The 23,168-nt window shown below is 45.6% G+C and overlaps 1 long non-coding RNA gene across 1 annotated transcript in view; it reads right to left on the bottom strand.

Annotated features, from left to right (window-relative positions):
* Nucleotides 1-548: 548 nt before the first annotated feature.
* Nucleotides 549-23,168, bottom strand: part of LOC138529114 (uncharacterized) — a 36,877-nt gene continuing 14,257 nt past the window's right edge. Inside the window, exons 2-3 of the long non-coding RNA XR_011284465.1 lie at nt 4,273-4,572; nt 549-1,561 (exon numbers count right to left, since the gene is read on the bottom strand). This is a non-coding gene — a long non-coding RNA (uncharacterized lncRNA). The remainder of the gene's footprint in view (nt 1,562-4,272; nt 4,573-23,168) is intronic.

Here is a 23,168-nt window from a genome sequence, read left to right as displayed (position 1 = left end):
GTTATCCCGGGAGTGTGTCCGTTTTAATGTGCTTTTAGCTTTGCAGCTACTGAACACATTAACAAACAATTGGCTTTCTCTAACTAAGAAGGCACACTCTGAGGCCTTTCTGCCGTGCCTGATACTTACATGTAACCTGTGCTAGCACCTACCTTTTATTAATGTATTTGTACCTGTTACATAAATCTCTGATGCATAATCATTTTAGGCGTTCTCCAGCCTAGCGCATAAATGGAGCCTCGCAGCCATCAATGAATGCCCTCTCCATGCCTTTTTGATTATTCTCGTAGCTGATTTGTTTGTGCCATTTTACCGCGCTGGACTTGCATTTTCACTACATTATTCCCCACTTTGATTGATCTATCAATCACTAACTCCCTTTTTTCTTCTTTTCCCACTTTGTTGTTATCTTTTTGGGTACCCATACTCTAGTTACTCTAGCCAGTTCACCTCCATCTTCTTCATACCCACTCAATAATTCCCCTATAAGTACACACCCTTTCCCATCCTTAAGGCGTGCCATATAAAAGTTATCATAAGCATCTATATTTGCTGGTGGAATTGTAATCAGATCAGCTTCATCATTATCATCGTTTATATCAATGTTTGTTACTGTGTTAGGGGTGTTGTCTTTAGCATCTGTTCCATCAACATTCTGGTGCATCATATAATTCCCTCTTCCATTATTAGTAAGTAAAGTGTCTAAAAATCAGCTGCCCTGTGCAAAAGATGATGAGCAGGTGGATCAGCATGGTGACAGTCACCTTGAATACTCCTGTAAACCAAGTGGGTACCCCAGTAAAAAGGGTGTCAAGCCAATTGTTTGATTGCCCACAATGTTTGATTGCACTCCATTAGCTTCATTTGTCATCTTTTCATGGAGTGTCTGTATTTCACTAATAGCTTCCCTCAATGTTCCATTTGATGCTTCTCCATAGGGCAGTACGGTGCAGCAACTGCTCCGTATCTTTGCACAAACTCCACCCTCCATATCAGTGAGGAAGTCCAAAATGTACATGTTTTGGAGTGCAACTTAACTCAGCGGTCTTACTTCACAGCATTCAGTCCTTTTGCAGTTGAATTAGCCAGCCGCAGTAACTCACAGCGGGTCAATTGTAGCCATTTTGTATTAGCAGCAGTTTGTACATCTGAAAATAACAAAGACACAAAAAAGGTGGTTGCCTTGGAAAACAACCTGTATTCAGCTGAAACTGCCACAAGATTGCCTGCTCTTCCCCGACCAATAATTATTTGCTCTCTTCTTCCTGCTTAGTGCTCCTTGCATTTTTAATGCTCTGTTTTGCTCCACCACACTTTTCTCCAGTTTTGTGGATTGGTCTTTCAGCGAGGGCCCCATGTTGTTCCGGGGCACAATTAAAGCGGTGCTAGGAAGTGTGACGATTGAACACACAGCACTCCAATTGTGAGGAAGTTAGGCATAGGCCTTTGATCCACAGGCCCACCAAACATCCATGATCACTGCTGTCCCCTGTGTCAGCGCCGCACTGCTCATCACTCTTGCACACCTGATATTAATCCCAGATATATGGACTCACTGGACCTGAAACACAAGGGAGATCATGTAAGGCTTTTGATATGTACTGGATGATGATTTTCACTTATCAAAGTTAATGCATGTACATAATCTCCCCAAATTGCCTTGCATCTATTATTCACTTTTGTTACCACTCTTTGCTTGAATCCTATGAATCCTTGAGCTTGACACTGCATTATTCCCCCCTTCCATTTGCCACTGTACCATACTGATCCCTGTATCCTCATTAATGGCCAGGTGTCACACCATGGAACGCTACATCCTTGGTTGTCCACGTATTTTACTTTTGGTGTTCCACAAACCTTCAGTCATATATTCTACTATCATTTTCTTTGTTTCTCTATTTCTGGCCATCTCATTAAATTGCACAAAATTATCTGCACACACCTCATCCCCAAAACAATGGACGTAGTACTCCTAGAATATATACATTTCCAAATTGATTTGATTAATTAATTTAAATGTAGTTTGAGAAATTCATTAAAAAACACCCATAGAATCACAAAGCAGATAATAGCTCCATACAAATGTCACATTAACAAGATAAAAATTTCACAACATACAACAATAACAAGACACAAATGACAACAATGTAAATTAGGCACTCATAAAGTGTCTCTACACTAAAACTCCCAACATGTTTCTGTCCCTATCACCGAACATTCATCAGGGGATTTTCTTTAGGTTTTAGATTTCTTCAACACTTTGTGCCTCATTACGAGAGCGTTTGTAAAAAACAATGTAGAAGGGTTATTTCTTAAGCGCGCCTCCCGTGGAACATGTCTTTAAGGTGCACAGCTCAGAATCACTGGCAGCGTCCGGATGCCAGGCATGCCCAGAACCTTCCTTAATATTACAGTTTGTAATTTTCCTCACACACACTCCACAGATTAAAGACTCTCAAATGCACGTATTGGGTTGCTGCTCCTGAAGCGTCTTAATGTCATGCATGCCCAGACACTTTCTTTACAACCATCATTCTAAATTTAACTTCTTAACAGCTAAGTATTCCCTGTTGCACAGCGATCCTTAGGGGATGATACCTTAGTGATGCAGACAAAGAATATTAAATAATACTGTAAAGAACCAGCGATTAATCCCATGGCTCCTGCTATGCTACGCCCCACCGTAATTTCACTGATGTCCCTCGAAGGATTTAACTTTCTTTCCTGATCTTCTCTCGACCAAAATTACTGACTTGAGGCCTAGTTCACTTCCACCGTTTTTGTTTTGGTAAATCTCCTGTTTCTGAATTCCCTAGTTAAGGTCTCAACCAATTAAAGACATAGGGCCTCGAGTTTGGTGATGATATTGTATCAGGGTCCTCGTCAGCTAGATAACGTCAAAACACCAAAGTTGTGCAAAAATTAGTGCATGCCAAGCAAGAAGTAACACCGTTTATTACTGGTCCAGCCGTAGCTGGGAAAGCACAATTTAATCAGCACTGTGGAACAGAACTGATTCTGAACTGAATTCAGAATGCCTACCGTGGCCAAACCTTCTATAGAGTTGAACATTATTGGCATAAGACAAAGTTAGCAACACTGTTTAATCATCCTAGAAAGCGTATTGGCAGGCCTATGTCAGTCCTCTATATCTAAGCATACATTAGTCAAACTTGATTGGAGCAAGCCCTCTTGGCCCCCTCTTCCCAAAACCACCCTCATTGACGTCACAAACCTTCCCTCTTCACCTCACATGACAAACCTTTCATTAAATAGTTGTGCTGACCACCAGAACTTTATTCATCTGCCAGTGGCCAGTTCTCATGAGCAACACAATCCAACCTGGGTTTGGCAATAAAGAGATATTCACACAGCATCCAACGAATGAGGTGCCCTGCTGACATCGGCATTGAAACAGGACACTGTTGCACCCTCAGGACATTGAAAATCTTCATCTGATTGGTCCCCTCCCATCTCATCCCCTCGTCCCCACAACCCTCTTCCCAGACACGTCTGAACAAGGGTATTTGGAAACCGCTAACCCCACTGTGATACTCCTTCAATTTACCAGTGTTTATTCATTACAATTCTTCTTTTCCGAGCCAGTGCCCAGGAGCCTGGCTCACCGACCTCGAAAGTATCAGCTGGACCCACTTCCCAGTGACTACAGTCTACTGGGAACAGGCAGTCTCCAACATTTCTCCAGCAGTCTTGTAGGGCTGAGTGCTTGAGAAATTCATGTTCATCCCAAAATAAGGGGTCCGTCAGTCTGCGTTCTCAAGTGGCTTACTTATCAGCAGCCTGTATGGTGCAGTTGTAAAGGGTGTTCCCCCCTTTAGGGATTCCCTTCTCCTCTTGCCCATCATTCTACAACTGATAGGTGCACCCCTTCTGGCAGCTCTGTATTTGCACCTTTGCGGCATTCCCTACTTAGATCAATCTATCAGTCGACATCATTTGACTTATCATCCTCGTACTTACCTCCTTGGGGACCCATAACCTTATTACTCTACTCATGCCCCCCCTTCTTCTTCATATGCCTCCAGTGATGATCCCAGTACCATACGCTCTTGCCCACTTGTGGAACAGGCCACCCAAAAAGCATCGTATTAATCCATGTTTGCAGGTGGCACAGTAAGCACCACTTGCACATCTCCCTCAGCTGCTTCTGAATGTGTGGCATTTACTTTATTCCCTTGTGCTTTGCCCTCCTCCCCACCAACCTTCATTGACATTATGTATCTCCTTCTCCCCTTTATGCATTTGCATTACCTTCTGTTCACAGTGTGCTCCTGCCCTTCTTGTGCCTGCTGTTCCTTCATCATTCTCCTTTTCAACATTGCTGGGTGTTCATTGAATGATATCAGGTCCACTTGAGGCAGGCACTACCAGAGCCGGGCTGTGCAGCATGATGAAAGAACACAGTCCCCCCAATCAGGAGGCAACTGGGCATATGCCTTAGTCCCACAGGCCCAACAGTGGGCCATAAATGATGCTGTCCCTCTCTGCAATGCTGTGGTACTCATCTTCATGCAGCCACCATTGGCCCCCAGATATGTTGTCCATGCTGACCTGAAACACAAGGAAAATCGTGTAAGAGGCTTGATATGGACTGGTGCATTTCTCTCAGAGAACCACGTTAAAGCACGCACATTTATATTCCAGACTGCCTTGCAAGAGGCATTCATTTTTGCTACTACATCCTCCTGAAATCCCACTAATCCTTCTGCTTAACACTACACAACTCGTCCTCCCATTTGCCATCCATAATTACTGACTCTTTTATCCTCATCAAAGGCCTTGTGTAACACCATGGAATGTTGTGCCCTACTGAAGTTTTGCACTGCACTCTCTTGTGAATGTTGAACAACTGCTCTCCTTTCCTCACACCTTCTTGTATATAAACTACTATCATGTGCTTAGTAGCATTTATTTTGCCCATCCTGTTAGCTGTATATAGTTATCAGCATATACCTTCTCCCCTTCATCTACCCAATGAACCATTACAGAGTGGCCCTGAAAGAGGTCCTGGGCCTTGTTACGACCCTGGCGGTAAGGGGTTAACGGCGCTGGTAGAGCTGCCGGTGCCATTAACCCCATACCTCCTCATTACGAGGTCCACTCGCGGGACCCACTCAGGACGCCTGGTTTTACCAGACATCCTTAGTGGGTCCCGTGAGCGGCCCAGCAGCCCAGCGGCCCAGCATGCTAACAACATTAAAAGCCCTATGGGGGCTCAAATGGGAATGGGGATGTACCGGGTCCGGGTTCTCTGAATGGGGAAATACCGGGCCCTCCTAGGTCAGAATGACCCGGTATTTTCCCTTTCAGGGAACCTGGACCCGAGTTTGGGGGAGGCTGGGCATGGCTACATCCAAACTCGTAATGAGGCCCCCTGTGTCTTACACAATGGGCCTCATCAGGAGTTGGGTGGTAGCCCTAAATGCAGTGGTAACACTATTACAGCTGCTTTTAAGGGCTGGGCTAATCACTAGCTGGGCGGACAGTTGGAGTTTTTCCTCCAGCTTTTTGCTTGCAGTAAAAATCTTCACTTTCCGTCTGTTTCTATGCTATTAGCACAGCGATAATTGTGCCAAAAAAACCCATTAGGAATGGGGCTTAACAGCCTTACCACTACTCGGAATCCGAGTAGCAGTAACGCTATTTGCGTTGGTGGTATCCCAACGCTATTACCACTGGGATACTGCCAACCTCCTGTTGATGCCCAATTACAGGTGCATTAAGCATTCAGCTACCCCCACTGGTACCTCTTGAAGGCAGAAAGAATGTGACCCCCATGATGTGTGGAATGAGAGACCACACATAACAAGTGTCCTTAACCCTTTCTCTCTCCACACACCGCATATCATCGTAACAGACATTGCCAGATTCTGTGTATTGCCTGCATCCATTTGCATTATGGAATATATCTAAATTCATTGCACTACTTTTTGCTCTCGTTATTTTATCATTATTTGTTCGAGTGCTGTCAGTCCCTTTGTTAATAAAAAAACATTGTAGAGTGAGAGAGAGACAGGAAAAAGTCAAAACAAACCACAACACATTCATTTTTTGTTTGCGTATTATGAGAAACTAGAGGGTAGTCTCACTCCTAAACCCCCTGTATCCTCTTCTCGGGTGGCCAGGGAAAGACCATTGCTCTTGGATCCCAACCCTGGGGGTGGACAAGCGAGGGAGGATCACCTGGGTGGAGGGTGCACACAGACGAGACATGGTATCCCCCTTTCCCTATTGACGATCAACCTAACCTTCCCCTGACCTTCATGAGCTATTGTAAGCCAGCTCCCTCATGTGACACTTGACAGTACTGAGAGGAGGAAGAGGCATCTAAGAGTGATGAACACTATGCCATTTCACCACTTTAGTACTGGCACAGGGAAGTTGCCTGCAAAGTGGTGTGAAGCTCAGGCATGTCCCCTTATTTATAGTCAGTCAAGATCAATTGAGAAAGCACACATGCAACCAGTTGTATAAAATGAGAGGCAGAGAATACCACAGGGAGCAACAGGGAGCCCTGTGTGGGGGAGACCAGCAGGGGAGCTATTGGAGGGAACTGCAGTGAGATGGTCTGCCATTTGCAGAATGCCGAGATGCTGGGAACTGCAGAGAAAGGTGGTCAGGGACGTCATTTGGGGGTCGTCAGAGGTCACAAGTGTGACCTTTGAGGTCTGCCTTGCGACCTTTTTTTACAATGCAAGCTCCTGGGCTGTGGCCAGCACCATGTGGCTCTTTAATTCTGGAGTGGCTAGCTTTCTTGTTCAGGCCCCTTAAAAAAAAGAAAAATAAGAACATGAGGGCCACAAGTCTAACATTTTCAGTACTGAACCTAAATAAGAAAGAATAGGAATGCCAAAAAATGTGTCTTTCTGGAATGCTATACAATAATTGCTAGTCTCATTAAAGGTTTATTTCAGGCACACTTCAGGGGGTGAATCACTGATTTAGTCTGTTCTCAAACGCCTCAACTCAGCCTTTCATCCTTCTGAGGTTGATAAATGGGTAGCAACACAGGTTGGGTGATATTGGGTGTATGTTTCTTCTATATAAAGCGCTTAATCGTAAGTGCTATATAATAACACATCATTATCGTTTGGTCATGGACTCCTGCTTGCAATCAATGTAATTTGGTAATATGGGCCTATATACACTGATCTTAATGATACATATGGCGATCCATTCAGGTATGAAATGTACATCACATTATAGTGATATCGTAACCATATTTTTCGTAATGTACAATGATATGTGATGCCACTTCCTGTTTTGTCAACGTGTGAAAGGTCATGTTCCATCGCTTCCCGCGATATCACCTTGGGGTGGGGTCAAATGACATCACTTCCTGTGATGTCATCAGGGGGCCAAGGGTCGTGTGATGTCACGTCCGCTACCCCATGCATTTTGGTGAAATGACGTCCCTGGAGGTGGTCTCACGAAGCGTGGGAGCTAGGGTTCCTTGCGGCAGACTGAAGGCAGAGAATAAAGCTCTGTGGCGAGGCTGTGCCTTTCCCTTGAAACAAAAGTGCTAATTTTCCTGTGTTGGTGACCAGACACAGGAGTGTCTGAGGGGCAGATGTTAGACCCATAACATCAGAGGCAGACATTTGTGTGCTCTGCGTTGCTGTGAAAGTTATCAATGGCACCAGTGAGTTTCTGACATATGAAAAACCCAATATAACTTGGTACGTGAGTGCATGAGCAGGATCATTTCCATTGTTGAAGTTTGAGAAGCAATACTTTTTATGGGAGTGGTCCTCGTGTCTCAGGGAGAATGTTTTTGAAAGTCTCCGACTGACTAGAAACTAAAGCAAAATAAATGCATATTGAATATCGAACTGAATGGAAACTTACAAATTAAACGGCATAAATGCATATTGAACTCTGAATTAAATGAAACCCTGAAGTTAAGCATATTAATTGTGGAATGGAATCAAAATGTATGGGCAAAGCAAATAAAGAGAACAGCCAAGGTGCCTATATGAAAACCAATTATGGAAAAGGGCACAAGTGTGACAGAGAGTCATTAGAAGGTGGGGTGCGAACAAAATACCCTCAAAGTGAACTTTTATGAGTGAATGCAGAGCAGCATTGGCCAAAGACTGGCAAGAGGTGTGTGATATGTGATGGCAGAGCCCCGAGGCTGCTGAATAGAAGCCAGAGGAGCGTAAATCAGCACATAAAGCTTAGAGGCTGATAAAGAGGAACTGGGTGAAGGTGACTTGGTGCACAGGAGCCAGTACCAAAGAACCTGTGTCGGCTGAAGAGCCCACAGATCCTGGTTGCAAGAACTTTGATGGGTGGATCATTCGGTCTGACAACTGCGCCTAGACCAGTGATCCCTGAATGCTGAAAACCAAGGACATTGTGGTGGTGAAGTTAAAGTCTTGGGGAAGGGAACTACACTTGTTGTCTTGAGCCTCAAGACCTTTTTGTGTTTGAAATCTGTTGCTTTGAATGTGGGGAAGGGAACCCAGAGGATTGTTGAACGGTATCACCTTGAACTTGAAAGGTACTCTTGAGACCTTTGTGGAACTATCTTACGCTTGGGGAAGGAGAGCTGAAAGACAGCTGCAAGCTGAAAGAAGATCAGAACTTTGAGTTTTACACTATTTCTTTTATTATTGACAACCCTATACATTGTTTAGCTTTAGTTCTAAGGGCAAGTATAGGTTCATAACACAGATAGACTTTTAAGTTAAACTGTTTGACTCAGACTTTCCATAGTTTCATTCAGGTAGGAAAATCCCAACTTAGCATAGGGCAAGTTAGTCCTTCTACCATCCTGATATTTGATTTAATAAAGTATTCTATTTTGAACATTGTCTGTTGTCTGTGTCTTGCTTCATGACACCTTCACAGTATATTGCTACCATTAATTTGAAGCAATACTATGTCCTGCTCTACAAGCCTCCTGTAAAATCTAATAGCAGAGAAAAAAGCCAAAGACAACTGATGAATACTCCCTATCAAGTTGCTGTGCCCCTCTCCTCTTCTCTGAGGGAGCCGGTGCTGCTGATGCTGCTGTGGCGGTTGTCTCAACAGATGTCTGATAGATAGATCCATGGTCGTTAATCAGTCATTTTTATGCTGGTGGGGGTCATGCACACTATATCGTGCAGCCCCATATACCTAGGCTCCTTCCAACTCCTGGTGACATTTCTTATGAACACCTTGTTGCCAGGTTAGAGGGGTGCAGCTGGTGAGAAGACCGGCCAGCTTGATTGTGTGCATACCTGACTGTATACATAAGCAATTGCTTTTCTGAGTTTAGTCAAGTATGTTTTGAATTCTTCCCTTATTACCTGCAATGAGTTGCGAGCGTCCAAAATTGCTTGTGCAGGAGAGAAAGGTGCATGCATTCTCCTGTAACAATTTCATGCAGAGTAAAATGGTGATCCCCGCCAGGCGAGTTACATAATGCCAACAGTGCAAGAGGGGAGAAATATAGCCATTTTTTCCAAGTGTAGTGGTTAGCTTTGCCAAGCACTCTTTAAACAGGCAATTTAGTCGTTCAACAATGCTGTTTGCTTGCAGGCGGTAAACTGAGCACAGACGGTGCCTTATTCGCAGGAGGGTTGAAACCTCTTTGTACAGGTAATTGGCAAAATGCTGCCCATTGTCTGATCTTGCCCCATTTTGGAAATTCCTCCCACACCAGACATGTAGCTGCAGATCTGGCATCATTGTGTGCACAGGGTCCCACCTCAAGACAATGTGAAAAAGAACAGTCAACAACAAGCATGTAACTGTAAGAGGTGCACCTGTCTTGCATGCCGACATAGTCAATATGCAAGTGCCGGAAGGGCCCTTCTGGTCACGGTAGTGTCTCTTCTACTGCTCTCAATGTGTGCCCCACCAGAAATCTTTGTCATGCAATGCAATTTCCTGTAACTTAGATTATTTCTTTGGCCACGTGTTCTTTTGACACGTGGGCTGGGAAATGGAGCTGCTCTAACCCCACAATAAGTAATTTTCGGGGCATCGCTGGCTTTCCTGTGCTATTCTGTCTCCAGACTAGGTTGGTGGGAGAAAAAGAAAACCCCCTCTGTATCCATAGTTCCTTCTCTTCTTGCGGTGCTTCTCCCTGCAGTTCAATCAGCTGGACAATGAGCAGTGCAGGGAACGGTTCTGTTGCTTCTGCATCCTCAGTCCTTGTTGATTCTTTCACCATCATAGGTACCTTTTCTTTTGTACCTGAAAATACTTTTGTAGAACCTTCAGGCAGGTAGGCTGCTTCTTTGGCTGCTCATTCTGCTATGTCTTTCCCGTGGAAGAAGAAGAAGCGATGGGTCCCATATCCAAAATACATAATTATTAAAGCACCCCATGCTAATTGTTGCTGCCTTCTCTATTGCAGATGCTGCAATCGCAAGCGCTTGCTCACAGGTGAAATGACTGGGTCTAACCATCCGCTGATGTATGCCAGGGGCTTATGTCCCTGTGGTTTCTTCTGTGTGAGGACAGCCATCATCACTGTGCCATCAGAATGGGAGAACAAACAGAACTTTTATTTGTAATTGGGAGTCGCAACACCGATGCATGCGCCAGTGCCTCTTTGTGTCCGTCGAAACTCTCTTTAATTTCTGCTGTCCATTTAATGTGTCGCTTTACCTTCTGTGTTCCCTTTAGTGACTGAAGAAGGGGCTTAGTAAATATTGAATATTAAAACACCAATGCCCGGCAGTAGTTGCATGATCCCAATAATTTGTCCTTCCCCTTTTCCATGAGGTTTTGTGTGTTTGTGTATTGCCCCTACTCATTCTGGTGTTATCCTCTGCCATTTTGTGGATATTATCTGCCACCTCTTCCTGGCAGTACTGTAACTTATCCTTATCTCCTTGTCTACCTTGTACCCCTTGTTTACTAGCAGTGTCAGAAGAGTGATGGAGTCTGCCCTGTACTGTTCCTATGTGGGGCTGCACACTAGAAGGTCATTAACAAACTTTATCACTGTGCTGGGTACCTGTAAATTACCCAGATCCATCTGCATTACTCTGTTAAACACACTGGGGGACCACAGTACCCCTGAGGTAAACCTGTGTGTTGAAATCGGACCCTGCAATAGGTGAACATGGTGAAATACCTGGCGTTGTGATGTAATTGGATAGAAAAGAACGCAATCTTGAGATCGATCACTGTAAAGTATTTGGCATTTGCTGGTATGCCGGACAATATTTGGGCAGGGTTTGTTACGAGTGGAAATTCAGCCTCTACCATGGTGTTCATGGGGCATAGGTCATGCATGAATCGGCACACCCCTCCCTTTGCTTTCTTCATCGGGTATATGGACGTGTTACATGGGGACATTCACATCTGTATTATGCTCTGTTGCCATAATGCGTGGAGCGTGTGATAAATGCCCTCATCTGCTTTGTGGAGAGGGTCTACTGTTTTTGCCCAGGGCAATAGTGCCCCTTATTTCAATTTTATGCAGATGGCCCCTGCTGCTATGAGCACGCCCACATCATGGGGCGCCCCTGTCCACAATCTTTCGGGGACCTTCTTTAAGTCTTCTCAAGTGTAATTTGCCTGTTTTTTTGACACACTTTGTCATCTGCGGTATCAACCTTTCTATCAGTCTTATAGGACATGGAATGTGTAGTTGACATACTTCTCCCTCTTCTTCCTCTTCCCCATCGGCAAAAAGATCTATGTCAGCCAGTTCGGTCAATGTTAATGTGGGGTTTGAAACAGAATACTGTGCGCCATTCCATGCCGTCCTCATCTGACCCACATAATATCACCATGGGCCTCATTATGAGTGAGCCTGTCCAAAAAAATAGGTGCCGGTAACAAGTTATTATAATTATTTTTTTTTGGAAGGATTTGTAAAGCGCCTACAGCCTGGAGGCATTGAGGCGCTGTTTCAAGGAGATGTCTTAGTTACATAAACAGGAGGCAATGCTTAGTTTGGGCTGACGCTCCCCCAATCCAGGTAATGGTGCGTGACCAACTTGAGCTTGAAGTTTGAAGTAATTGTCTGGCAAGGTCATCTGTACGCTCCTTCGCCACAATCAGTTCTCTTCTTAGAGCATTGGTTTCTTGGTGAGTGGAATGCACTTCAGCCCTAAGCCGAACGAAGCTGGACTGCAACGGTCTCCACCAATGTGACTCGTAGTGTAGGGATGAGTGACTGCACTTGCCCATTTAGTTTCGTCTGTCTGGCACGTAGGATGACTTTCCTAAAGTGGTAAAAATGGTGGTTAGCCGACCGCGTTAAAGAGGTTTAACTTCTGTTTCTTCTGTAACCACCTTGTGTTTCCCTTATTATGTCTCACCTTGTTGTTAAGAAGGATGGGCTCTCCATCCTGCGTCGGAATGCAGGGGTGCGTAGAAACCAGTTAACTTCACTGATCTCGTAATCTTATGGCAGAGTTCCAGACAACAATGACTCTGAGGTAAGTCTTTATGCCAATCCAAAGTATGATGCAATGCTTTAGAGTTCAGGTTGTCTTATAGTTCACTCTTTCACTTTTTCTTTTGTTTCTTCCTCTTGCAGAATGACCCAAGATGGATGTCTATTCTCCGAAAGAAACGAGGTAGTGCCAAGGTAAGAGTCAGTTTTTGCACCAAACACTAGTTTTAGTAAGTGATATTGTTCATTCATGTGATAAATCAATTGTCCTCTCTTTATTTTGCAGGTGCGGCGCTTCTCTAGAATGAGGGACGTTTGATGGTGACTAGCGAGGTCTCGAGCGGGTACTGTTCCCAAGTAAGTATCTTGCAGTGCGAATTTAAATGTCTTTTAACGCTGCTAAGCTCACCTGTTGTCTTTCTTTCCTTTGCAGACGCGGATGCTCCAAGCGGCAATCTCATCAGAGTGCCTCGCAGGATCGTGTGGATGAAAGGAGCATCGGAGAGTATTCTGCGGCGTTGCTGCTTACAGTACAGCGCGGTAACAGGTGTTCCTTTTCTTGCAGGTGCGGCGACTCCAAGATGGATGCGGAGAAAAATGGTAAGGCTCCTGTTCTAATCTGCTTTTCCTTTTCCCTTTTGCAGGTTCGGTTCGTGGAGAACAAGACAGGTGTAGCTGCGGACTGGACGCTGGAGCTGCAGGCACGGTCAGCGTTACGCTGCAGAAGTGCAGAATAACGCGAAGCGTGTTCTGCTCTCCGGGCGTGGTTTAAATAGCCACCACAAAGTAGTACCCAGGTAAAATAGTCCCAGTACCACACCCAAGAAAATTGTCCCTGGAAGAAAGTAATCCCTTCAAAGGCCTCACGGTGGCTTGTACATGATTTCTCCACTTGATGACCTGATCTGTTTGAAAAAGGCATTATGACCTGAGGCAACAGCGCCATGACTGAGTCCATGAAGCCCCTAGGCAATCCTTTGGGCCCCCATGAGTTCCCATGGGTGCCTGTATTCTGGGTAGACTGGCCTGCTCCTGATGTCTGGGGGCAGGCATCGTGACAGCACTCCTCCCCAAGTTCCCTCCCAAGGTGGTCTTTTTTTCGCTGGTCCAGGCTTGTCTGGGAAATTCTGGTGGAACCGTTTTATCAGTCGTGGTGCATGAATATAGTCACTTGGTTCCCATGATCTTTCATGTTGACCATAGCCTTTCCAATCATCAAGATAAAAGAGTTTTGATCTGACCAATTTTGAGTTCAAAATGTTTTTTACTTCGAATTCTGGTTCGCCATATACTGGGATGGGGCTTGGTGTTTTAGTTATTCTTGTTCCTGGCTGTACTGGTTTTAAAAGTGAAACATGAAATACCGGGTGGACTTGCATATTCGGAGGTAACTCCAATTTAACAGCCACTGGGTTGAAAATGGTGTAAGGTCCCAAATATCTGGGATTAAATGTGTGGGTCCCTTTTAATGGTATATGTCTTGAAGCTAGCCAAACTTGGTCTCCAATCTGTGATTTTGGAGCCTCGCTTCGATGTTGATCGACGGTTTTCTTGTACCTTTAAATGTTCAGTTGCCTTTTTGAAAGCCTTTGTTATAGTAGCGTGTAAGTTGCTTACGGCGGGCATCTCCAAGTGTTGAGGCGGATCGAGTTCAGAGGTTCGAGGATGTCTTCCATATATGGTGTAAAAAGGACTTTGTCCCGTCCCAGAGTGCAACAAATTTTTGTAGGCATATTTGGTTATCCATAAAATATCCTTCCAGTTGCCTTCATTTTGGTGTAACATGCACCGTATGTATTGCTCCAACGTTTGGTTGGTTCTCTCGGTTTGACCATCGGTTTGTGGATGGTGGCTGGTTGAGAGTCTTACATCAATTTGGGCTAATTGACAACATTTTCTCCAAAATTGTGAAATAAACTGACTGCCCCGATCGGAAACTAGGACTGAAGGAAATCCATGTATTCGGTTGATGTGTTCAAGAAACTCTTTGGCCAGGGTCGAGGACGAGGGTAAGCCTTTTAATGGGATGAAGTGAGCCATTTTGGAAAAGAGGTCCACTATTACTAAAATAGTGTTGAACCCATTACATGGGGGAAGATCTGTGATAAAATCAAGAGATAAGGTATGCCAAGGCGTAGGTGGAATGTCTAAAGGTTGTAATAAACCCACTGGCTTTTCTTCTGGGCCTTGTTTTGAGCACAAATGCCACAAGATAACACAAATAACTTAATGTCTTTTCGCCAAGTAGGCCACCAGAAATATTTCTTGATTTTGGCTTCGGTTTTTGTAATTCCAGGATGGCCTTCTACCAAAGACTCATGATAATTAGAGATAACCTGTTCTTGCAGTTCTTTACTAAGTAGATAAAGACGTCCTTGGTAGTACGGTAGACGGTAGAATGATTTTTGCTTTTGTTTGACCAATCTTGTAAGGCTGCAGAATCGAGAAGCTGCTGTATTTTCTCATGGATATCGTTTAGTGTTAGCAGAGTAGTTATTCTTAGAATTCTTCTTTCAGGAATTATGGGCTCTGGTTCTGGATTTGTACATGCTTCTTCCATTCCTATGCGGGATAGAGCATCCGCTTTGCCGTTTTGACAACCAGGTCGGTAAGTGATCACAAAATCATATGCCGCAAAAATAAAGCCCATCTAAGTTGACGCTATGATTGAACCTTGGCTGTCTTTAAATATTGTAAGTTCCTATGATCCGTGATTACTGTGACGGTGTGTCGGGCTCCGAGAAGATAGTGCCGCCAGGCTTTGAATGCCGACTTGATGGCCAGAAGTTCTTTGTCGATGACAGCATAATTTAGCTCAGGTGCTGAAAACATTCGTGACCAAAACGCCACTGGATGAAGTTGACCTGTTTCTGGATCTTTTTGGGAAAGAACCGCCTCCATAGCCAGACTGGATGCATCAGTTTCTACCATGTATGGGAGTTCTGGGAGTGGATGCTTCAAAACAGGAGCTGAAGTGAATTTCTGCTTTAGATCTTGGAAGGCTTTGTCTGCTTCTTCTGACCACTGGAAGCGTTTATTTTTCCGCAATAAAGATGTGATGGGGTGCACCAAATGTGAAAAGTCGGGAATGAACCTGCGGTAGAAGTTTGCAAATCCAAGCATACTCTGTACCCCTTTTATTGAAGTAGGTGAGGGCCACTTAAGGATAGCATCTACCTTCTGTGAATCCATTCGAACTCCATTTGGGGTCAGGACAAATTAAAGAAATTCGACCTCAGTAGTGTGGAAAAAGCACTTTTCCAATTTCGCGTATAATTTATGTTGGCGTAATTTTTCTAGAGCTGCACGAACATGTTTCACATGGTCTAGTTCTGTAGACGAGTATACCAGGATATCGTCAATATACACGACGACACAGACATCCATTAGTTCGCGAAGGACATTGTTCATAAAATACTGGAACGCTGCCGGGGCCTTTCAAAGCCCAAAGGGCATCCCCCGGTATTCAAATAATCTGTATTTGGTACGGAAGGCGGTCTTCTACTCGTCACCCTTTTTCACGCATACAAGATGGTATGCGCCTCGGAGGTTCAATTTAGTGTAAATGCGAGCATCCTTTACTTGGTCCAATAATTCTGGAATTAGGGGCAAGGGTTACCGGTTTTTTACAGTTACTTGATTTAATGCTCGATAGTCAATACAAGTTCTTAGATCCCCTTCCTTTTTTGGGACGAAGATCACAGGTGAGGCCGCCGGAGACTTTGATGGGCGGATGAAGCCGTTAGCCAGGTATTGATCTAAGAATTGACGTAAATGAAGATTCTCGGGTTCAGTGAGGGCGTAGATCCCACTGCATGGAATTTGTGCACCAGGTATGAGGTCGATTTGGCAATCATATGATCTGTGGGGTGGTAAAGTGTTGGCTTGGTCTTTCTGAAATACATCCTGAAAATCCTGGTATTCGTGGGGTAACAGAGTTGTCAGGCTCATGACCGTGGCTAACTTCTTGGTCGGGGGTTCTTCCGGATAACAAGTGTGCATACACTCCGAGAATGTCACTCTCTTTTCACGCCAGTTTATGCAATGATTATGCGTTTCTAACCATGGCATTCCCAGAATTATTTGGAACTGTGGAGCCTTGATTAAATCAAACACAATGTTCTCTCGATGCCCATCTTGGCCCAACAGTGTCATCTCCATCCTTGAATGAGTCACTGGGCCGGAAGCTATTTCGGTCCCATCGACGGTGGTGACTACATCAGTTGTGGTCTTTTCGCAAAGAGAAAGATTCATCCTTGTGGCCAATTCTTGATCCATATAGTTACCTATGGCTCCGCTATCGATGTATGCTCTAACCGCATGCATACGAGATGGCTGCTGGTGACCAATAAGGATCATTGGTAAGGTTAAGTGTGAAGTCTGAGCGTCCTTCTTCTCGCTCGACATGCGGACCTCTATGCTTGTCGGGCGGGGTCGTTTCCCGGCTCCGATTCAGTACTGATCTTGTCGGCGGCTCCTACTGCCTTCTTAGGTGGTTTCACCGGACAATCTTGTAAAAAATGCCCTGAGGTTCCACAATATAAGCACAATTGCATCTGTCGTATTTTGTCTCTTTCGGTTTTGGACAAAGGTCCTCTAACTCCCCCAATTTGCATGGGTTCAGATACATCCATTCATTTGGGGGTGTTGTCCTTGGGTCTCACCAGTACTCGATTCTCAAATCTAGCCTGATCAGCTTTTCGATTCTGAAGTCTGTGGTCTAGCTGAACCACCAGGTCGATATATTCCACACATTCTTGAGGTGGGTTTACTACCTGTGCTAAAATGTCTTTTACTCTCCTCTTAACCCACAATGGAATAGTGTAGTTTGTTTGTCTTCAGGCCATCCGGTTTCTACGACCAACCTATTGAAAGTTGTGATGTAGGTTAATAGGTCCTGGTTCCCTTGACGTAAGGACAAAAGTTCATTATTATCTAACGCTTGACCTTGAGGATGTTGGGCGAATAACTTCTCCATGTTTTGTTGAAATCCCTGGAAATTCCGACGAAGAGGGTCATCCTGGTTGACTCGCGGAATTGACCAATCGGCTGCACTGCCGCTGAGGTATGACAGTACGAAGGCCACCTTCGATTGATCATTTGGGAAGGCTCCAGACCTACATAAAAAGTGCAGGCGGCACTGGTTCATAAAAACTGCAAACCTTTTAGGGTCCCCTGCAAAGCGTTCTGGTGGTGCTAAAGGGATAGCCCCCGGTAATACCACTTGTACTGGATTGCTTGATTCAGTTTGGGCTGACGCTCCCCCAATTCAGGTAATGGTGCGTGACCAGCTTGAGCTTGAAGTAATTGTCTGGCAAGGTCATCTGTACGCTCCTTCGCCACAATCAGTTCTCTTCTTAGAGCATTGGTTTCTTAGTGAGTGGAATGCACTTCAGCCCTAAGCCGAATGAAGCTGGACTGCAACGGTCTCCACCAATGTGACTCGTAGTGTAGGGATGAGTGACTGCACTTGCCCATTTAGTTTCGTCTGTCTGGCACGTAGGATGACTTTCCTAAAGTGGTAAAAATGGTGGTCAGCTGACCGCAGTAAAGAGATGATTTCACTTCTGTTTCTTCCGTAACCACCTTGTGTTTCCCTTATTATGTCTCACCTTATTGTTAAGAAGGATGGACGCTCCATCCTGCATCGGAATGCAGGGGTGCGTAGAAACCAGTTAAATTCACTGATCTCGTAATCCTATGGCAGAGTTCCAGACAACAATGACTTGGAGGTAAGTCTTTATGCCAATCCAAAGTATGATGCAATGCTTTAGAGTTCAGGTTGTCTTATAGTTCACTCTTGCACTTTTTCTTATGTTTCTTCCTCTTGCAGAATGACCCAAGATGGATGTCTCTTCTCCGAAAGAAACGAGGTAGCACCAAGGTAAGAGTCCGTTTTTGCACCAAGCACTAGTTTTAGCAAGTGATATTGTTCATTCATGTGATAAATCAATTGTCCTCTCTTTATTTTGCAGGTGCGGTGCTTCTCTAGAATGAGGGACGTTTGACGGTGACTAGCGAGGTCTCGAGCGGGTACTGTTCCCAAGTAAGTATCTTGCAGTGTGAATTTAAATGTCTTTTAACGGAGCTCAGTTCACCTGTTGTCTTTCTTTCCTTTGCAGACGCGGATGCTCTGAGCGGCGATCTCATCAGAGTGCCTCGCGGGATCGTGTGGATGAAAGGAGCATCGGTGAGTATTCCGCACCGCTGCTGCTGACAGTACAGCGCGGTAACAGGTGCGGCAACTCCCTCCCAGATGAATTCCGAGACAAATGGTAAGGCTCCTGTTCTAATCTGCTTTTCCTTTTCCCTTTTGCAGGTTCGGTTCGTGGAGAACAAGACAGGTGTAGCTGCGGACTGGACGCTGGAGCTGCAGGCACGGTGAGCATTACGCTGCAGAAGTGCAGAATAACGCGAAGCGTGTTCTGCTCTCTCGGCGTGGTTTAAATAGCCACCACGAAGTAGTCCCCAGGTAAAATAGCCCCAGTACCACATCCAAGAAAATAGCCCCTGGAAGAAAGTCATCTCTTCAAAGGCCTCACGATGGCTTGTACATGATTTCTCCACTTGATGACCTGATATGTTTGAAAAAGGCATTATGAGCCTGGCGCCAACGGCGCCAGGACTGAGTCCATGAAGCCCCTAGGCAATCCTTTGGGCCCCCATGAGTTCCCATGGGTGCCTGTATTCTGGGTAGACTGGCCTGCTCCTGATGTCTGGGGGCAGGCATCGTGACAGCGGGCTAGGTCCATTGGTAACCTTATACTCAAATTCTGAGGGAGAAGAGCCAGGGTCAGAGAGAGTGCCACTCTCTCGAGGGTCTAAGGAAACAGGCCCAAGCCCAAAGCACAAAGTGATGTGCTAGGTCATTCAAGATTTATTGGGATGGTGAGCTCATTTGTAGTGTGCCCACTAAGCCTGAACCCTGTGTCCTCAAATGGTTGGAGGTACCAAAGATTTACAGGCCCTGCATTTGGCGCATGAGGTGCCTTTAGCTGGTCATCTTGGTACTAAGAATACTAAACAAAGGCTCTCTGGACATTTCTACTGGCCCAGGGTGGGAGTACAAGTGGAGTCCCACTGCCAGACCTGTCCCACTTGTCAGTTGTCTGGCAAGACTAGAGGCGGTGTCCTTGCCCCACAGCAGCCTTTGCCAGTGGTGGGCACACCATTCAGGAGGGTAGGCATCGACATTGTCAGTCCCTTCAGCCCTCCCACAACAGGTGGACACTGGTTCATCCTGGTACTGGTTGATCATGCCACCAGGTACCCTGAGGCTATACACCTTCGGCCCATTACTGCCAAGCTGGTTGCCAGGGCTCTCCTGGGCATTTTCACCAGAGTTGGTTTCCCTAAAGAGGTGGTCTCTGACAGAGGCTCCAAACTTCATATCTAGTTACATGCAATCAATGTCGAAGGAATGTGGGCTAACACATAGGTTCTCCACCTCCTACCATCACCAGACCAATGGTCTGGTTGAGAGGTTCAATAAGACTCTCAAGGGCATGTTGGGTGCTTTGAAAGAGCCCCTAAGGAGGAAATGGGATCTCCTCCTGCATGCCTGTTGTTTGCCTATAGAGATATGCCTCAAGAGGGTTTTGGTTTCAGCCTCTTTGAGCTTCTCATTGGACATCCCGTGAGGGGGCCCCTTGCCTTAATCAGAGAAGGTTTGGAAGCCACCCCTCCCGGTCCTGCCAAGGAAGTGGGGGACTATGTGTTAGGTCTCAGAAGGAGGATGGCACAGGTGATGCCAGCATCAGCAAATCTTAAGGCAAGCCAAGAATTAACAAGTACTGGCATGCCCTTAAGGCCACACAAGGGGATTGGACTTCAGGACAGGAAAGCCTTGTGATGGAGCCTACCAAGCCTCGAACACTGGCAGATAAGTGGACTGGACCCTTCGTGATAATCTACAACATGGGTGAAGTTAACTATCTGGTTGACATGGGAGTCCCTGGGGTAGCCCCTCAACAGGCTTGAGCCTTTCCACAGAAAAGAGTAAGTCTCATGTCTTCTGCTAGTTTCAGAGCAAGAGGAGGATGAGATAGAGCCCCTTCCTGATTTGCTGCATATCAACCCTCAGAATGGCTCAGTGGAGGGAGTACATGTCTCTCCAGATCTGACACCAGAGCAGCAGAGGGACTACAGGGCTTTGCTTCAGCAGTAAGCCTCTCTGTTCTCACTGACACCAGGCCTCACCCCGTGGTGCAGGCACGAAATCGACACTGGTGACAGTGTACCTGTCAAAAGCAGATGAATTGAACAAGCCCTTGTGGTGTTGAAAAGGTAGCCTTTTCCCTGCTGGATTTAGTGGACCTTGCCAATAGGCCTTTGTTAAGTCGAGAGTAGAAATATACTTGGCAAGCCCTAATTTATTCATTAAATAATCATTCCATGGCACTGGGTAATTATTGAAGATGGAAAATTAATTTAGTTTTCTAAAATCTATACAGAAACACCAGGACTGATCAGGGGGCCACCAGGATAATAAGGGAGGACCAAGCGCATTCAGTGGGCTCGATAATGTCAGCCTTGAGTATCTCCTCTATTTCCTGTTCAATGACTTTTCTTCTGGCTTCCGGGTTCCTGTAAGGTGTTAGATTGATAGCGTTCCGGATGCTGTTTAATGTAATGGAAGACGTTAGTGACCCTACCTGGTTGTTTCCGAAAACACTTTGGGAAACTAACAGAGTACGTGGCTAAGATCTTCTTGTTGGGTAAGTGGCAAGTCATGGGAAAGCACTGATTTTTAATTTCTGAGTCCATACGGATAGCAGCCATAGTGACTGTGTATTATGTTCTAGTACTAGTATCCTTAATAAAGGGTAGAAATGCACTAACCTGGACCAGATGAAGCAATTTGCTGCTCTTGAAGGAAATCCCTAATGTCCCTGAAGCCCCTCCGCTGAAGAACAGCAACAGGAACTCCAGGGACCTCCGGGAAACCCTCTGGGGAAGAAACCCTTGGGAATATGTAGTCTTTTGTCTAGTGGATCAGGATGTTGTAGTGCAGGTAGTCTGGAGATGAATCCTCAATCATGGCTCTCCTGAAGGAGAGAAATGAGGAAGTTTAAAAAGCAGATACACATCATAGCCAATGAGAAGGAAGTAAATAGGTATGATTACCCTGGATACTACTGTTGTCCTCTATATGAAGAAAATCTGGGAATTGGAGTAGAGTGGGGGTCTGTATGGAAGAGTAGAAAGTTAGAAAATACAAGAGGCAGAAGGCAATGTCAGCGAGTAGGGAGGACGGTGTGCTTGACTGCATGGAAGGTGTCTGATGATCATGCCAATGTACTGTCGGGGGAACTTGGATTCGTTTGTGTCTTTTGCTGAAGACTATAATTAGAAAGAGAGAGGATCAAGAGTTCATTTTCAAGCAAAGTCATAGACAAGAGGAGCAAACGCTGTACCATTGCTAGGCAACGCGTTTGAGTATTGAAATCTTTGCTGATCTGCTTCCAATAGAGCACAAGGAAGGTGCCTGGGCGTGTTGAGCCCTAAAGCATAAGAATGACATTGAAATCATAAAGATCAGGACGCTTTAGAGAGGTAAAGTTTCACTGCGGTCGGACTGTTGCTAAGCAACGTACCCACGTTCCCAGAAGCGAACGTGCCTATAGAGGCCGATCCAGAATCAGAGATTTCTTGATTGCCCGTGCAATGCAAAAGGTAGTAGGATGTTTGACCAGGGGCCAAGAAGTATAAGGGAAGATAGAGACAGGATTGAAGGCCTGGGAAACAAACTCACAATGTGTTTCTGTGCAGAGGAGCGACGCACTGGCTGCAGGGTGAAGGATCCTCATATCTGCTTCCCTGCAGAATAGCAGGCGGGGCCAAGCACAGAGAGAAGGCAGACACTGAAACAAAGCCTGCACATTCAAGTGCCATGTTGGGGGAAGCACGGAGGGCCATACCAACACGCTTCCAGCACCTCCAAAGTGACCAACGGAGCCTATGAGTCCTAACAGTATGTCCCCTATGAAGGGGAGTACCCCCAGGCTTGCCAGGATGAAGCAGATGGAAGCGGAGCACCATCCGAGCCACATGAAAATCAGAGGCCGTCTCCCAGGAATGATCAGCCGGGGCATACTCCTTCCAATTCACAAGATACTTGAGCACACCCCTGAAATACCGGTAGTCGCAGATCCCAGACACCTCAAACTCAGGACCCAAAGTAGTGATCACAGGTGGGGGACGGGCCTTAGCAGCATTAGCAAGCTGGTCTGAGACCTCAGGCTTCCGCTGGGACACATGAAACACAGGATGGATCCTGGACCAAGAATGAGGGAGCCAGAGTTGAACTGCTGCAGAACCCTTCAGCCGCACAATCGAGAAGGGACCAAAATACCGGGGAGCCAACTTGGATGGCACCAAATGCTGAGGAAGAAAACAAGAAGCCATCCAAACCCTGCCCCTGGAACAAACAACAGAGCTGGTGTGCGGTGGCGGTCAGCAAAATGTTTGGCCCTATCCTGGGCCAACAGCAAGTAGGCATGTGCCAGACGATGTACATCTTGGATTCGATGAATCAGCCCATCAACATCAGGGAATCGGGACGAGGCCGGTGGCACAGAAGGGAAACACACTGGGTGGTAACCGTATGTACAAAAGAAAGGGCTAGACATCAGTACTGTATGAGTGGCGTTATTATATGCAAATTCAGCCAAAGGGAGCAGAGTGGACCAATTGTCCTGGGACAAAGATAAGAAACAACACAAATAATCCTCCAAGGGTCTAATTAAGCCTCTCTGTTTGTCTATTAGTCTGCGGGTGAAAACCAGAACTCAAT

Source organism: Ambystoma mexicanum, chromosome 1q (genome assembly GCF_040938575.1).
Source record: "Ambystoma mexicanum isolate Mex_15411 chromosome 1q, UKY_AmexF1_1, whole genome shotgun sequence".
NCBI classification, from domain to species: domain Eukaryota; kingdom Metazoa; phylum Chordata; class Amphibia; order Caudata; family Ambystomatidae; genus Ambystoma; species Ambystoma mexicanum.
The sequence above is the reverse complement of the archived record's forward strand: the minus strand, read 5'-3'. Positions and strand labels throughout refer to the sequence as shown.